This window comes from Triticum urartu, chromosome 3A (genome assembly GCF_056163025.1).
Source record: "Triticum urartu cultivar PI428250 chromosome 3A, HENAU_Tu73, whole genome shotgun sequence".
NCBI classification, from domain to species: domain Eukaryota; kingdom Viridiplantae; phylum Streptophyta; class Magnoliopsida; order Poales; family Poaceae; genus Triticum; species Triticum urartu.
Window position 1 is genome coordinate 357364391 of NC_141875.1, and position 18262 is coordinate 357382652.

The 18262-nt window shown below is 44.5% G+C and overlaps 1 pseudogene; it reads left to right on the forward strand.

The window, feature by feature from the left end:
• Positions 1-2183: 2183 nt before the first annotated feature.
• Positions 2184-17308, forward strand: LOC147979694 (uncharacterized; annotated as a pseudogene).
• Positions 17309-18262: the final 954 nt, after the last annotated feature.

Consider the following 18262-nt stretch of genomic DNA (forward strand, 5'->3'; position numbering starts at 1 on the left):
ACGACCGCACATCCGTCCATTTATGGACGTCTGATACTTGTAAAAACTAACTTCGACTAATTCTTGTTTCGGCCACAACTAATTCATCCGAACTCAGATTTTGACGTTCTTTAGCTTGTTTTGAAGTTCTTGATATCCCCCTTCCCAAAAAATACCACCAACATCATTTGACTCCATCAATGTTTTGGAATTTGGCATCTTTGCCTAGGGCTTCCACCACATCATCCGCTACACCACCACCGACTTCCGCAACCTAACTCATTTTGTTACCCTTAGCATTTGAGGTTGTTGGAGTTGTGATTCGAGTCTCCTAAGGTGTTTCGGCTACTTAGGGACCATTGCTTCTTCATCAACCACCACCATAACTTCCGCATAGGCTTTCCCACCATACACTTCTGCCACTCTAACTTAACCCAACTTTGTTTGAGTTGTGAGTTGTGTCTCCTAAGGTGTTTCGGCTACTTAGGGATGGTGACCTTCAACTCTGACTCACATAACCCCATAACTTCCGCTTCTGCATTGCCTACTCGCATAACCCATCATTGCATTTCCGTAATCCCATTGAGCTTCCTCAACACTACCACCGCATTCCGCTACCACCATTTGACATTTGTCATTTGAGATTTTGAGTTCGCATTTTTTCCGTTTCCTAAGGTGTTTCGGCTACTTAGGGACGAGTCTGCATCAAGATCACCGCCACTCATCATCGCCACGAGGTCGTCATCGACATTGACCACTTCACCATCATCCGGCCGTGGCTTACAAACGAGAAACCCTCGACGGTAACCTCCATATCAGTATCATCTTGGTATCGTGGTATCCCACCATTGTACATTGCCCTTGCTATTGCATTGATAACCCCTAGCCCATTTTGCGTCACTTGCCTATCGACACTAGCCATTCGAGTATTGCCGGCAACGTTACTTGTGCACATTAGTGATCTACAACATCAATTGCATACATAACATATCATATTGGTATCATATCATCTCGTGTGCCTCAAGTTTGTTCTCGCATATACACAATTGCTATCTTGGTTTGTGCATTGTGCAAAGGTGGCCATACACATACAAAAAGAAAGAATAAAGCTTTTAAGAAAAAGAGAAAGAGCAAAGAAGCTTGTAAGCTTGTAAGCAAGTGCCATAGCATCATACCACATTGCATATAAGATTGTCATATCCGATCATCTTGGATCACACCACCGGAACATACATACATAGCATACTTGGGATAGAAAGCTCATACATTTTTGCATCTTATAGGTTGTGCACAAGTGTCGTATCCGCCTATAGAGCAATCATGCTAGCGTCTCTCTTGAGTTGTGCAACATGAGCGTTTTCCGTGGATTCCACATTTTGTGCTCATTCCTTGGTTGCACGACCCCATCTATCTATCCGTGTGTGTGTTTCCATGTGCCACATATTGCTATTGGTCTACTTGTTTCCCCTGCAAATTTGTGAATCTCTTTCAACATTATTGACTCTTGCTAACATTTTGCATCAAATTTTTTGTGCCACTATCCTCACCGAGCTCCACCATAAGCCTTACTTGTGTAGGTGTGAGAATTGACGAGATCGGTACCAATTGTGATATTTCCTTGTTACATCATTGAGTGGTCATTGATCCATTCTCAACATCGGTCAAGGTACATTTGGTATAGTTATCTCCTTTCTCCCACTCATATTTGCTCGAGTCTTGTGATGGATAAGCAAGTCATTTCATCTCCAGTCTTCGACAACAACGACGGTGTGAACAACTCCAACACCAACACTACCCACTTCGGGCTACAACGAGCAATGCAAGTCATCGACAACATCACCACCGACTTATGACATTCCGAAGCTAGGAGAAGGAACTACTTCGACAACAAGTTTTCTGCACAAAAGGAGGAGCATGATTCAAGGATGGAGGAGATCTGGACTTTGTTGGCCAAACGTTCTTCCCCTTCATCATCCTCAAGGCGACGACGAGCAAGTAAATCATCTTCAGAGCGCCCAAGCGATGCAAGTGCAATTCGTCCACGTCCACATCTCCATGGCGACCACCATCACGTTCGTGATCCACATCGTCATGAAGGGCAAGTCACCTCCAAGCATCATGTGCACGATGATGACGAACGACATCTACTACAAGCTCAAGCACGACAACGACATCATCAACATGATGATGCTCGCCAAGCGCAAATGCACAAGTCCCAACAAGCCCTACTTCATGCCAAGGCCAAGCTTCAAGAGCACAAAAGAAGACTGCGAGACAAGCACCACCAAGACGGCGCTACGGCTACAAAAACCACTTCAGCATCTTTGCCAAGTGCTATCAAGGCATCTTCGCCTTTGGACGTACGGCATATTTGCCTACTTCCTGTGAGTCCGCCTACATCGACATCTTCAACAATGAGGCGACCACCTACAAGCGAGGGCGACACTTCCATCTTCGGAAGCCCCTCAAGAAAGATGGCTGAGCATGGGAATTTCCCTTCGGTCATGGAGACGAGCTACGAGGTTCCACATCATATCGGCCTCCAACAACAAGACGGTGACAAGAAGGTTGAGCATGGGACTATCCCTTCAACCAAGGCGGCGATAGGAGTTGAGCATGGACACATTTGCACCTACATCTATCCGACACCCATATATCATGAGATGCCCCAATTGCCATGTGAGGAGAGCCACCACCCCATGAGTGACATGAGTGACTCCACCATATATGACATTGAGTGCATTTCCTATGAGAGGATGAGTGTGACCACCACTAGCCCCACACTTGAGAGCATGCCACACATCCTATGTGAGGTTGAGAGCCATTTGAGTGACTCCACCAACCATGAGAGTGAGAGCATCCAAGAGGGAGTGAGTGAGCCACAACACTTAGTGAGTGAGGTAGTTCACACGGCATGTGAGGCCACCATGATTTCTAACGACTTAACCTCTACTCCGAGTGTGTTTTCTTCTTTGGTGCTAGGTCTCCTACATGACGCCATACCTATTCTCGACGAGTCCATACCTCCAATGGAGACGACGATGGCCATGGTGGAAGAAGATGCACCCCCCACATGGTACCATCAAGTTGCAACCTCACCTACAACACATGAGCGATGCTCTAAAGGTAACATAGGTGATGGTGCTTCTCTTGTCCCACTAGTGGACTATCTTGCAAATGATTGCTTGCATGATGATGATCACCTTATGGATTCATCGCATACTATGTCATGTTTCGATATGCCACCCATTTATGATGAATATGAGGATGAGCTGTTGAATTGCCTAGTTTTGATGCTATGCTCCATAGGATATCATGTGAAAATTCTATTGGTCACATCACGTTTGATAATCCTTTAAACTTTTCGTATGCTATGAGTGAGATCTCCCATATTGCATCATTCCAATCTCAACATAATAGCTATGCATGCCCCATTAAAATAAATCCCATTTGCACTTATGGCATAGATGACGAGATGATGGTCATTGGCTTTTGTTTTTCATGTGATGATATTGCCATGCTTCCTTTACATGATTTGCGCAATTCATCTACTATGCCATGCCATGATCACAATGTTCCAAATATGCTTTGTTTTGGATGTTGTCAATATTCTCCATGTAATGTTCCCATTAATACTCATGAGGAGACCCCCATAGTTTCCTCATATATATTAGGAGATTTTGATGCATTCCATACTTTGCATGATTTCGACAATTGCTTGCACCATATGCATTCCATGAATAACAATGCTCTAGATATTTCCCATGATGCATTACACAATTTGAGTCTCCATTATGCCATACATAACAACAAACCTATCATGATGGATGACATGTTTTTATATCACGCATCTCATTTATTTGAGCATTGGATATTTTTTGCTAACCAACACAAGCACGTGCGCATCATGATGGATGATGTGTACATATACCACGCACACACAATTTTCCCTTTGTCTTTGTTTTGTATAGGTACTCACGTATACTCGTAAACCTCTCAATCTCAAGAGTTGACGAAATGAGCTCTTGAGAGCAACGACGATTTGGGATCCCGTGGACTATCCTTACCACCGTTCCTTTTGCGCAAGGACTACATGCATCTCTTCTAATTCGTTATCACACGTCTATGGGCTATATACTACTTGTTCATTTATGCCCATCGTACCATGTTCACTTTGCATGTTATGCCTATATCTATGTCTTTGCCGTGCAATTGTGACCCTTGCTTGCATTTACCCATGATTCATCATTATACTCCTATGTGTATTTGCATGCTTGGTGGAGATCCTTATTGTTATTGCCATGTTTATCATGTGCCTCATGCTATTGTTGATTCTTGTGTTGGGAGAGTCATGATGTTCCATTGCTATTTACATAGGACTTCTTGCCAATACTATGATGACACATTTCTCATATCTTGTTTTCATGCTTGTGATATGTCATGTGCATTATCCATGACCACTATTCGCACACATGACATGCTTGCCAAGATTACCTCTAGTACATTACATCTTGGCACTACTAGCTTGCACCACTTGATCACTATGATTGCTTGCTTTGTCGCATCACCCATGTTCCACTCTTACTTGCTTTCTTGGATTGATGACATATATGTTCATGCCTCTCACTTGATTTGTCTTGATCATTGTCTCTTGTCTCCATTAGTGCCATCTCTCATATACCCTTGTATTGAGTGCTAACTTGCTATGCTTATTGATCGTGGAGACTTGGACATATTACTTGTGATGCATGCTTGTTTGATTGAGCCTGTTGTATTTGGTTGTTCTCGCATCATATGCCTCCATACTAGAAATGCCCCCTTGTCCTTTCTTATGATGAGCATGATGCATACACTTGTTGGGTATCTTACCACACGAATGATAGGTTTTGCACTTTCGCTAACCTCATTTGTTTTTCAGAGTGTTTGTCATGTTCTTCCGTTTTGAAGGATTCACAAGGTGGTACCATCACGAGACAACTTGGTCATGTGGAGGCGTACACGATGCATGACCAAAGTTTTAAATCACGGGCAAAAAGTGCGCTATCACGGCGCAATCACGGCTGGGGAGCCTCCCCGCCAAGAGAAGCCCAATTTCCTGCGATCTGACGTATGAACGCGATCGCCGCGCGAAACAACGCTAAATTGGTTCGCCGTCGCTGCATTTTCGCCCGATCGCCTGAGATTCCATTTTAACGGGCCGAAATAGAGGCCTAGCCAGATCTTAGCCCATATTAATCCGGAAAACCTAGCGTCATTCAGTCATTCCGTCAGATCTCGTTCCTTTCTCTCCCTCCTCTCTGAAAGTTGCGGCGGCTGGGCGGCTCTGCACAGCTGTGCTCGGCTGGCCGGAGGCAGCGACAGGCAAGGTGGCGACCAACGCTCCAGCCTCCAGGTAACAGGTTGCGACCGTCACCGGCGATGATGTGCAGGGCCTGTCCGCCACTACACCATCCAACTTCACTCCATCACTAGCTGCTACACGCAATGTGCTGTCCATGGTGCATGGTGCAGACCTCTGTTTCTGCACCGTTAGACAAACTTACGTGGTGATCTAGTGATACTTGTTTGTAATAGTCCTTGAGACCTTGAATTTGTACTGCATTTGTCTGAATTTATACTGAAAGTACTCTGTTTTTTTACTGAAAATCCCCTGTTTCTGACTCCCGCTAAATGTCTTAGCGGCCGCTATTGCCCGCTGTAGCGCTTGTAGCGCCTGGTAAAAGCAGCCACAAAATGCTTTAGCCCGCGATTTAAATCTTTGTGCGCGACACCAACATTTTTAACATTCTCATAAAGGTGAACTCCTTCCCTTTGAGCCATCCTCGAATACGCATATTGGATGGGTCATTCTTTCGTTGTTGTTTCCTTCTTGTTGTCTACATGATACATCTCGTGAACGGAGGAGCGACATTGGAGATTGGCTCTATGGACCTTCACATTGGGGAGCGCTCAAACTTATTGGATGCACCTTCGAACCTCCACCCATGCCACGCCATCGATCATTGGTACACCAATACCTCCTTATTTGTTGATTGTGCTCACACATGTCATGCTCGATGGACATATCATACACATGACAAATTTGCATCTTATGCATGGATTGACTCACATTATGAATTTATGATTGCCTTGTTGCATCTTGTATTCCCATGTCATCCATGATATATGAGCTTGTGCACTTTCTTAGCGAATTTGTTGTGATCTTCCTTGATGGCATATTTATACATCATGATCATATTGCCTACCATCAATTTCATGATAACTTATTCTTATTGAGCATCCATTGCCATATTCATAATATTGATAAACCGTCTCACTATGACATCATTTTGCACCGTGGTTGCATTAATCATATTCACAATACATTTGTGTGCACAATGAATGCTTTTGCTCCCATGAATGCTTTGCATTTCATTCTATATCATCTTGATAAGCTTCATGTGCTTTGTCACGAACAATCTTGCCATACCGACTCATTCTTACATGATGGACACTTTGTGTGCGCTAACCATTGTATTTCCGACTGTCGTTTGTGTTTGCTCATTTTGCATGTATACCACTCCGGTGACACCTTGGAGTACTTGGATTGTGCAATGTCTTCAACTACAAGTCCGTCCACAACAACCATTTCCATGGTGATGAGGATCACGATCCGAGGTCAGATCTTTCCCAAGGGGGGGAGATGATGCGGAGCATCCTATGGTCATCCCCATGTACACTATGACGACTCCCCAAGACCCAAGAGGACACATGACGAGACCTCAAACATACACCATTGGACACAAGGTGAACTCGCTCCTCTCCAAACCGTCACTTTCCACATGTGAGACATGGCTACTACCTCAAACGTATATGCTATGCATGATCAGGAACCAAGAGGAAGACCATGAAGCAGCTAGGAGCATCGGATGAGAAGGCGAGGAAACGGAGCAAGAGAAGGAGCTACTCGGAAGCTTCAGCCACCGGATGACCAGACAACGTCGGACATCCGACGCCTGGACACTCATCCAGCAAGAAGGGCCAGCCGACGGAAGCTACAGTGGCCAGACGACCGACAAGTACTGGACGTCCGACACATTCTAGCAACCGGATGTCCTACCATCTTCGGAAATCCGGCGCCACCTCAACCTAGCCAAAACGCCGGACGTCCGACAAGTACCGGAAGATCGGAGCCTCGCGAGCCACCGGATGACCGGTACCTGCCTGTGCGCACCTACGGGCCTTTGGCATTGTATCCCTCCCCCACTTACCCCTTCGTGGCCTAGACTATATATACTCCTCCACCTCCACCTAGTTAGGGTCAGCATTGGTTTAGCTCATACTTGAGATAGAGCTTTTACCATCCATATGGATCTACTCCTTGAGAGAGACCGCAACCCTCTTCGGAGAAGATCCAGGTTGGATTCAAGACCTCCTCACGGAGAAGACCCCCCATCAAGACCTCCTCACGGAGAAGAACCGGTTACCCTTTGTATCGTCCCGTGTTGACTTTGGATCCTATGATCTCTATGTGTACTTGGATCTAGCATATGTGTGATCATTCTTGTTGGTTTGAGTGATTCTCTCATGTTTTCCCTCGTGTTTTCCCTCGTGTTCTTCGTGTTCTTCGCGGGATCCTCTCCTTTCGTGAAAGATCGGCCATCTAGGGTTCCACCCTACTTCACATACTGGACAGCGGTCGATGTGTGGAGTGAAAGTAGTAGATGCAAAATCATCTCGGTGTACTTTACTCGGACGTGATGCCTATATTCATGATCATTGCCTTAGATATCGTCATAACTTTGCGCTTTTCTCTCAATTGCTCGACAGTAATTTGTTCACCCACCATATTATTTGCTATCTTGAGAGAAGCCTCTAGTGAAACCTATGGTCCCCTTGCCTATTTTTCATCATACAAGTTCTTTTTCCTTCATATTAGTTTCCGATTTACTATTTTCCAATCTTTTACTTTACGATCTATAAACCAAAAATACCAAAAATTACCGTTTATCTATCTCTACAAGATCTCACTTTTGCAAGTAACTATGAAGGGATTGACAACCCCTTTACCGCGTTGGGTGCAAGTTGTTTGTTTGTTTGTGCAGGTATTCGGTGACTTGTGTGTTGTCTCCTACTGGATTGATACCTTGGTTCTCAAACTGAGGGAAATACTTATCTCTACTTTGTTGTATCACCCCTTCCTCTTCAAGGGGAAACCAACGCAAGCTCAATAAGTAGCAGGAAGAATTTGTGGCACCGTTGCTGGGGAGATCTAGGCCAAGTTAAGACATACCAAGTACCCATCATAAACTCTCATCTCTTGCATTACAGTATTCGCCATTTGCCTCTCATTTTCCTCTCCCCCACTTCTAAAACAATTTTTGAAAAGATTTCCCTTTTCTTCGCCCCTCTCCAGCTCGTCTTCTTCGTTTGCCTTTTGTTTGACCATGCGTTTGTGTCTGCTTGCCTTTATGGCTCAAGCAAAGAATGTTGATCCTCACTTTAAGAGGTTAGAAGAAATTGAAAATAATGTTAGGAGCTTCATGTCTTTACAATTTGAGCATAATAGTTTCTTTAGAAATGAGCTTAAGGAGCAGAAAAGTTTTACGGAGTACATGAATAAAGAGCTTGATGATATGTCTAAAGATTTTTATGGTTTGAAATCCCAGTTTGCCCACCTTGAAAATTTAGTATGTAAAATTTCTGATAAACAAGCTACCTTAGTAAATAAGATGGCCGCTAAACCGGAGTCTTTAAATAAAGATGAAGATCTTAAAGTGATTGATGTGACTCCTATTGAATCTTTGTTTTCCAATATAAATCTTGATAAAGATGGGATGGGAGATGAGTCAACTTTAGTTAAAAGGTGTCCCAATGATTCCGAGTTTTTAGTTCTTGATGCAAAAATTGATAAAAGTGGGATTGGAGAGGTCAAAACTTTAGGTAGCTACGAACCCACTCTTTTGGATTTCAAGGAATTTAATTATGATAATTGTTCTTTAATATATTTTATTTCCTTGTTGCAATCCATGTTGAATTCTCCTCATGCTTACAATCAAAACAAACTTTCACTAAACATATCGTTGATGCTATGATGCAATCTTTTGAAGAAAAGCTTGAAGTGGAAGTTTCTATCCCTAGAAAACTTTATAATGAGTGGTAACCTACTATTTATATTAATATTAAAGATTATGAGTGCCATGCTTTGTGTGATTTGGGTGCTAGTGTTTCCATGATTCCAAAAACTTTATGTGATGTGCTAGGTTTCCATGAATTTGATGATTGTTCCTTAAATTTGCATCTTGCGGATTCCACTATTAAGAAACCTATGGGAAGGATTAATGATGTTCTTATTGTTGCAAATAGGAATTATGTGCTCGTGGTTTTCATTGTTCTTGATATAGATTGCAATCCTACATGTCCTATTATTCCTGGTAGACCTTTCCTTAGAACGATTGGTGCAATTATTGATATGAAAGAAGGAAACATTAGATTTGAATTTCCGTTAAGGAAGGGAATGGAACACTTTCCAAGAAAGAAAATTAAATTTCCATATGAATCTATTATGAGAGCCACTTATGGATTGCATACCAAAGATGACAATACCTAGAAATATTTGTGTTTATGCCTAGCTAAGGGCGTTAAACAATAGCGCTTGTTGGGAGGCAACCCAATTTTATTTTTGTTCTTGCTTTTTTGTTCCTGTTTTGCATTGAATAATTTATCTACCCTCTGGTTAGATGTGGTTTTGGTGTTTTAATTAGTATTTGTGCCAAGTAAGACCTTTGGGATAGCTTACGGTGATAGTTGATTTGTTCTTGCTGAAGAACAGAAACTTTTACGGACAGGAGATTAATTTTCATTTTTTACATAAGCGCGATAAAATACTGATTCTTTTTGCAGAAGATCAATAGACAAATTTCCTAGGTTGTCCTAATTTTTCAGAAATTTTGGAGTTACATAAGTATTCGGGAGTTAAAGATTGCTAAAGACTGTACTGTTTTTGACAGATTCTGTTTTCTATGTGTTGTTTGCTTATTTTCATGAATCTATGAGTAGTATCGGGGGTATGAACCATGGAAAAGTTGGAATACATAAGATATTACACCAATATAAATAAAGAATGAGTTCACAACAGTAACAAAAGTGGTGATTTATTTTCGTATACTAACGGAGCTTATGAGATTTTCTGTTGAGTTTTGTGTTGTGAAGTTTTCAAGTTTTGGGTAAGGATTTGATCGACTATGGAATAAGGAGGATGCCCAAGGAACCCCAAGGTAATATTCAAGGACAACCAAGAGTCTAATCTTGGGGATGCCCTGGAAGGCATCCCCTCTTTCGTCTTCGTCTATCGGTAACTTTACTTGAGGCTATATTTTTATTCACCACATGATATGTGTTTTGCTTGGAGCGTATTGTATGATTTGAGTCTTTGATTTTTAGTTTGCCACAATCATCCTTTCTGTACACACCTTTTTAGAGAGACACGCATGAATCGTGATTTATTAGAATACTCTATGTGCTTCACTTTATATCTTTTGAGCTAGGCAATTTTGCTCTAGTGCTTCACTTATATCTTTTTAGAGCATGGCGGTGGTTTTATTTTTATAGAAATTATTGAACTCTCATGCTTCACTTATATTATTTTGAGAGTCTTTAAATAGCATGGTAATTTTCTTTGGTTATAAATTTAGTCCTAATATGATAAGCATCCAAGAGGGATATAATAAAAACTTTCATATAAAGTGCACTGAATACTATGAGAAGTTTGATTCCTTATGATTGTTTTGAGATATAAAGATGGTGATATTAGAGTCATGCTAGTGAGTAATTGTGAATTTGAGAAATCCTTGTGTTAAGTTTTGTGAGTCCCGTAGCATGCACGTATGGTGAACCGTTATGTGATAAAGTCAGGGCATGATTTATTTATTGATTGTCTTCCTGATGAGTGGCGGTCGGGCACGAGTGATGGTATTTTCCTACCAATATATCCCCCTAGGAGCATGCGCGTAGTACTTTTTTTCTATAACTAATAGATTTTTGCAATAAGTATGTGAGTTATTTATGACAAATGTTGAGTCCATGGATTATACGCACTCTCACCCTTCCACAATTGCTATCCTCTCTTGTACGTGCAACTTTAGCCGGTAACATAAACCCACCATATACCTTCCTCAAAACAGCCACCATACCTACCTATTATGGCATTTTCATAGCCATTCCGAGATATATTGCCACACAACTTTCCACTGTTCCGTTTATCATGACATGCTTCTTCATTGTCATATTGCTTTGCATGATCATGTAGTTGACATCGTATTTGTGGAAAATACACCTTTCATAATTCTTTCATACATGTCCCTCTTTATTCATTGCACATCCCACGGTACACCGCCGGAAGCATTCATATAGAGTCATATTTTTTTCTAAGTATCGAGTTGTAATTCTTGAGTTGTAAGTAAATAAAAGTGTGATGATCTTCATTATTAGAGCATTGTCCCATGTGAGGAAAGGATGATGGAAACTATGATTCCCCCACAAGTCGAGATGAGACTCGAACGAAAAAAAGAGGCCAAAAAAATGAGAGAAGGCCCAAATAAAAAATGAGAGAAAAGAGAGAAGGGACGATGTTACTATCCTTTTCCACACTTGTGCTTGAAAGTAGCACCATGATATTCATGAAGAGAGTCTCCTATGTTATCACTTTCATATACTAGTGGGAATTTTTCATTATATAACTTGGCTTGTATATTACAATGATGGGATTCCTCAAATTGCCTTAGGTCTTCGTGAGCAAGCGAGTTGGATGCACACCCACTTAGTTTCTTTTTGAGCTTTCATAAACTTATAGCTCTAGTGCATCCGTTGCATGGAAATTCCTACTCACTCACATTGATATCTATTGATGGGCATCTCCATAGCCGTTGATACGCCTAGTTGATGTGAGACTATCTCCTTCTTTTTATCTTCTCCACAACCACCTTCTATTCCACCTATAGTGCTATGTCCATGGCTCATGCTCATGTATTGCGTGAAATTTGAAAAAGTTTGAGAACATTAAAAGTATGAAACAATTGCTTGGCTTGTCATTGGGGTTGTGCATGATTTGAATATTTTGTGTGATGATGATAGAGCATAGCCAGACTATATGATTTTGTAGGGATAAGCTTTCTTTGACCATGTTATTTTGAGAAGATATAATTGCCTTGTTAGTATGCTTGAAGTATTATTGTTTTCATGTCAATATTAAACTTTTGTTTTGAACCTTATGGATCTGAACATTCATGCCACGATAAAGAAGTATTACATGGATAAATATGTTAGGTAGCATTCCACATAAAAATTCTGTTTTTATCATTTACCTACTCGAGGACAAGCATGAATTAAGATTGGGGATGCTTGATATGTATCCAACGTATCTATAATTTTTTATTGTTCCATGCTATTATATTATCTGTTTTGGATGTTTTATATGCATTTGTATGCTATTTTATATTATTTTTGGGACTAACCTATTAACGTAGAGCCCGGTGTTAGTTCCTGTTTTTTCCTTGTTTTTGAGTTTCACAGAAAAGGAATACCAAACGGAGTCCAAACAGAATAAAACCTTCGCGATGATTTTTCTTGGACCAGAAGACAACCAGGAGACATGGAGATGAAGTCGGAGGAGCTACAAGGTGGCCACAAGGACAGAGGGCGCGCCCCCACCCTTGTGGGCCCCTCATGCACCTCCTGACCTAATTCTTTCGCCTATATATACCCATATATCCCCAAATGAACAGGGGCATCCACGAAAACACTTTTCCAGCACCGCAACCTTCTGTACCGGTGAGATCCCATCTAGGGGCCTTTTCCAGCATCCTGCCGGACAGGGATTCAATCACGGGGGGCTTCTACATCAACTCTATTGCCCTTTCGATGAAGCGTGAGTAGTTTATTTCATACCTACGGGTCCATAGCTAGTAGCTAGATGGCTTCTTCTCTCTCTTTGATTCTCAATACCATGTTCTCCTCGATGTTCTTGGAGATCTATTCGATGTAATACTCTTTTGTGGTGTGTTTGTCGAGATTCGATGAATTGTGGATTTATGATCAGCTTATCTATGAATATTATTTGAATCTTCTCTGAATTCTTTTATGCGTGATTTGATATCTTTGTAATTCTCTTCGAACTATCGGTTTGGTTTGGCCAACTAGATTGGTTTTTCTTGCAATGGGAGAAGTGCTTAGCTTTGGGTTCAATCTTGCGGTGTCCTTTCCCGGTGACAGTAGGGGCAGCAAGGCACGTATTGTATTGTTGCCATCGAGGATAAAAAGATGGGGTTTTCATCATATTTCTTGAGTTAATTCCTCTACATCATGTCATCTTACTTAATGCATTACTCCATTCTTTATGAACTTAATACTCTAGATGCATGCTGGATAGCGGTCGATGTGTGGAGTAATAGTAGTAGATGCAGAATCATTTCGGTCTACTGGACATAGACATGATGCCTATATTCATGATCATTGCCTTAGATATCATCATAACTTTGTGATTTTCTATCAATTGCTCGGCAGTAATTTGTTCACCCACCATATTATTTGCTATCTTGAGAGAAGCCTCCCCCAGGTCTATTTTCCATCATACAAGTTCTATTTTCCTTCATAGTAGTTTCCGATTTACTATTTTGCAATCTTTTACTTTCTGATCTATAAACCAAAAATACCAAAAATATTTTCTTTACCGTTTATCTATCTCTATCAGATCTCACTTTTGCAAGTAACCGTGAAGGGATTGACAACCCCTTTATCATGTTGGGTGCAAGTTGTTTGTTTGTTTGTGCAGGTATTCAGTGACTTATGTGTTGTCTCCTACTGGATTGATACCTTGGTTCTCAAACTGAAGAAAATACTTATCTCTACTTTGCTGCATCACGCTTTCCTCTTCAAGGGAAAAACCAACGCAAGCTCAAGATGTAGCACCGGGCTACCGGCAAACCCCACCACATTTAGCCACTTCCACTTGCCGCCGCCAATCGCCATTGACTTTCTCGACGCTGCTTGCGATCGACCCAGCTCCGCTCGGTTGGGGAATCTGCCGTAAGGAGGTGTCGTAGGAAACCACGACCACCTATGGGACCAAGAGCCCCTTTATGGTTCGGCGGGGGGATGGCACATTGCACAAATAGCGGAAAAACATGAAACTGCATGACAGAGATCACACGGGTGATTTTACCGAGGTTAGGGCTGTCGTGAGGCATAAAACCCTACTCCTGCTTTGGTGGATTGATGTGGAAAGAATGGTGCTGAACGCAACTCGCTTACCCGGCAGGGTTGCCTTAGGGCGAGAGCGACCAGGCGCGTATGAGTGTGTGGAGGTCTAAATCATCCAACCCCTTCTACGATTGCCTTGGGCCTCCTTTCATAGATAGAAGGGGTTACCACAGTGGCAAATCAGTCATTATGCACTTGTTAGATAGGAAACAATGCTATCAAACCTAACTCTGCCGGCTGACAGAGCGCATTAAATGCGCCGCTCAGCGTCACATCACAGCTTGCCCGACAGGGGCTGCTGGGCTGTTTTGCCAGCTTTGCTCCTGCTCGCTTGACACGTCGCAGGACGGGTGTCACTTGTGGGCGTTTTTCATAGGAAGTGGCTACCAAGTGGTGGATACCAGCCACTTAAGAGCCTTGGAGGTCGACACGGCACTGATCGATGACTTGGGTCGTGATGAAGTGGTGCAGTGCGTGACGCCTCAAAAGCTTGCTTCGGAGGTAAAGCCCGTCCTCGCCAGGATTGCCTGCCCAGCAAGGGAGGCTTTTTCCTTGGTGTGTCTTCCTTCTCTGGTTCCTCTTAGTCTTTTTGATCTGCATGTTGAATCCTCCACATGGCTAGTCTTTTGTGCTTCAATCTGATCTTGGAGTTGTGGTCTTGTCCCCGTGCGTGTAAACTTAGTCGTCCGTGCACGAGTCAGGGGAAAATACACACCCTTGTTTGTATTCCCCGACATAAGCCCCCGGGCCTGAGCCATACGTGTCGCGCAGCATGTTGGGTTAGGCCCCAAACAGTGCACGGACACATGGCAGGAGTGGGCTACGCACGGCGGTTCGTCACGATGACCAGTCACTCCAACGTCCTCTTCGCGCAATTACTGCGAGTCGTGGGGGTTGTGGGATTGTTGCAGTTAATGTAAAATGGTAACTTTCCGAAGCGTCACACCCTCTCTCCACGCCTTTCCCCCCTTAAGATAGGAAAACACAGAGCGGCATGATGCACTTATCGCCTGCCCTGCCTTCCCACCATATTCCTCCGCAAGACAAACAACTTCCCCCTTCTTCTCCCTCTCTCCCCCACCTGTCGCCATTCCACCACTTGATTCCTTCCCCCTTTGCACCAACGCTCGCGGGGATGGGGAAGAAAACTGTAGCGGAAGGGAAACAAACGGTTGCGGCGAAGGAGGTGGCCGCTGAGGGAAGCAAGAGGGCGGCGGAGCTGGACATGAGGCAGCGGGGAGATCTCGTCTTCTTTCCGTTGAATCTGGATGCTCCAATTTTGCGAGAAAAGTACGGGTACCTATGGGGGAGGGATGTCACGAAGGGGCATGGCGTCCCAATGTCTTGGCAGAGGAGAAAGAGGATCCACCGAATTCGTGTAGACTCTTCTATGCTTATTTCATCTGCGGCCTCTGCTCTCCCTTTTCTGAATTCTTCGAGGTGATGATGACGATCTATGGATTCCACCTTCTTGACTTTACGCCGAATGCAATGGCGACCATGGCCATTTTTGCTCATTTATGTGGGAACTTTGTTGGAGTTGCCCCCAATGTGGATTTGTTCCGGCATTATTTCATCCCACGAGTGGAGAACAAAACTCATCACTCTGGGAACATCAGCTGGATGCCACAGGCGGCAAGGAAGTCTTGGGGTTATATCTTTGGCCAGCAACGCGAGAGGTGGTATGAGTGGAGAGGAGACTGGTGCTAGATCCACGATGAGGCATTCCCAGAATTCTGCGAGGTACGGACGGAGTGTGTCGAGCGCAGCAAAGAATGGAGCGCACTCGGCCTCACCGACTATAGGCTTCGCCCGACAATCAACAGGATCACCAACCTGAAAGTTGCCGGGCTAACCATCGAGCATGTAGGGCCCGATTTCCTCCCCCGTCGCATCTCGCCACTACAGAAGAGGGACAGACCTGCCTGGCTATATGGCGATGCTGGGGACCAGATGAGGTTGCTCCCTAGTTTGGCCAACAACTTGTCTGTTTATGGCCATGCTGGCTATGCGACCAGCTGTTTGGCCGCTTCGAGTTGTTCAAGCTCCCTACAACCATCAGCCCTCTGAACATCAATTTCGCCGGGGACCAGATATTGAAGTGGATGCTGGACTACAATGCTCATGGAGTGGTAGGTGATTGGCGGATGCCCTCCCTTGGTGAGAAGCTCGCATGGTCCAGTGCCCTGGTGGAGAGGACCACCAGGGTTGAGAATGGTATGTACAAATGCACCTCCTCCATGGAGGCAGCGTTTATCAAGAGGAGAATTAAGGAGGACAAGGCTGCCCAGATTGCTGCGAGGGCAAGGGTTGCGAAGGCAGAGAAAGGTAATGGGAAGGCTGAGGACGAGGGCTGCTCTCATGGTGGCAGCGAGGCGCAGGCCACGAAAGAGGTTGCCGGGGAAGGCCTTGCCGGGGACGAAACTGCCAGGCTTGACGCCCTAGCTACTGCGGCAGTAGAGCTCCAAGAGGAGGAGGAGGTTGGTGAGGTAATGGAGCCCGAGGCGGGTTGGCTAGCGGCTGGACCCCAAGCCCCTGAGCCAATTCTGGATCAGCGTCCCCGCAGATGTGCTGCTAACCGAGTAGTGGTGGTCCCGAATCCAGCGCCTGTCACCAAGAAGGTGAAGAAGACCACCACCAAAAACACCAAGCCAGATGTGACATGTCACCTCTCCTCGTCTTATCGGGATCAAGGCTTCCCCCGCCAAGCAATCGGCAAACGTGGAAGTCGATTCAGCTCTCACTCTAGCTCGAGCTCTTCGTAGAACTCGTCTCCATCGGAGAACCCAACGCCTCAGCTGGAGTTGGAGCTGCCAGAGAGCTTTGCCCCTCCTCCCCAAAAGAGAGACAGGGCACCTTCGCTACCCATGGAGTTCAATTTGATCTCCATGCCAATTGCTGAGGAGTAAGGAAGATTTCCTTTCTCGCAAATAGCTTCAATATACTTGATCATATTTGCCGACTGACCTTTTGTTTTTGTTGTTGATGGTAGAGAGGTGGAGAAGGATACGGAAACCCACATCCACCAGTCGAAGAGGCTCCGGCGCGCTGGGACGCTGAAGATTGTGAAGAGCCTGGACCTGGCGGGGAGTGAGGAGTCCTGGATTAGGGGGTACTCGGACAGCCGGACTGTATCCTTTGGCCGGGCTGTTTGACTATGAAGATACAAGATCGAAGACTTCGTCCCGTGTCTGGGTGGGACTCTCCTTTGCGTGGAAGGCAAGCTTGGAAATTCGAATATGTAGATCTCCTTCTCTGTAACCGACTCTGTGTAACCCTAGTCCCATCCGGTGTCTATATAAACCGGAGGGTTTAGTCTGTAGGACAACAACAATCATAATCATAGGCTAGCTTCTAGGGTTTAGCCTCTACGATCTCGTGGTAGATCAACTCTTGTAATACTCATATCATCAAGATCAATCAAGCAGGAAGTAGGGTATTACCTCCATCGAGAGGGCCCAAACCTGGGTAAACATTGTGTCCCCCGCCTCCTGTTACCATCAGCCTTAGACGCACAGTTTGGGATTCCCTACCCGAGATCCGCCGGTTTTGACACCGACATTGAGTTCCACTGTGCCGTCATGATAAAGCCTTGATGGCTCCTTCGATCATCGGATACGATGCGATACAGGGTGAGGTTTTTCTCCCCGGACAGATCTTCGTATTCGGCGTCTTCGTACTACGGGCCAACTCACTTGGCCATCTGGAGCAGATCGAGAGCTACGCCCCTGGCCATCAGGTCAGGTTTGGAAGCTTGAACTATGATGCCGACATCCGCGGAGACTTGATCTTCGACAAATTCGAGCCCATGTTAGGTGCGCCGCACAGTCACGACGAGCATGACTTAGCTCTGCCGTCGGACGGTGTTCGGGAGATCACACCTGTGGCTACTCCGGCCCCCAATCCGGAGCAGATCGTGCCATCCAAGGACGGGTGGATGGACCCCGCCACGGAGGCCGCACACTCAGTGGCGATAGAGCCGAGTACTGACTTCACCTCCTATGAGACCTGTGTTACCGGACCCTTGGATTCGTCCGCGGCCACGGGC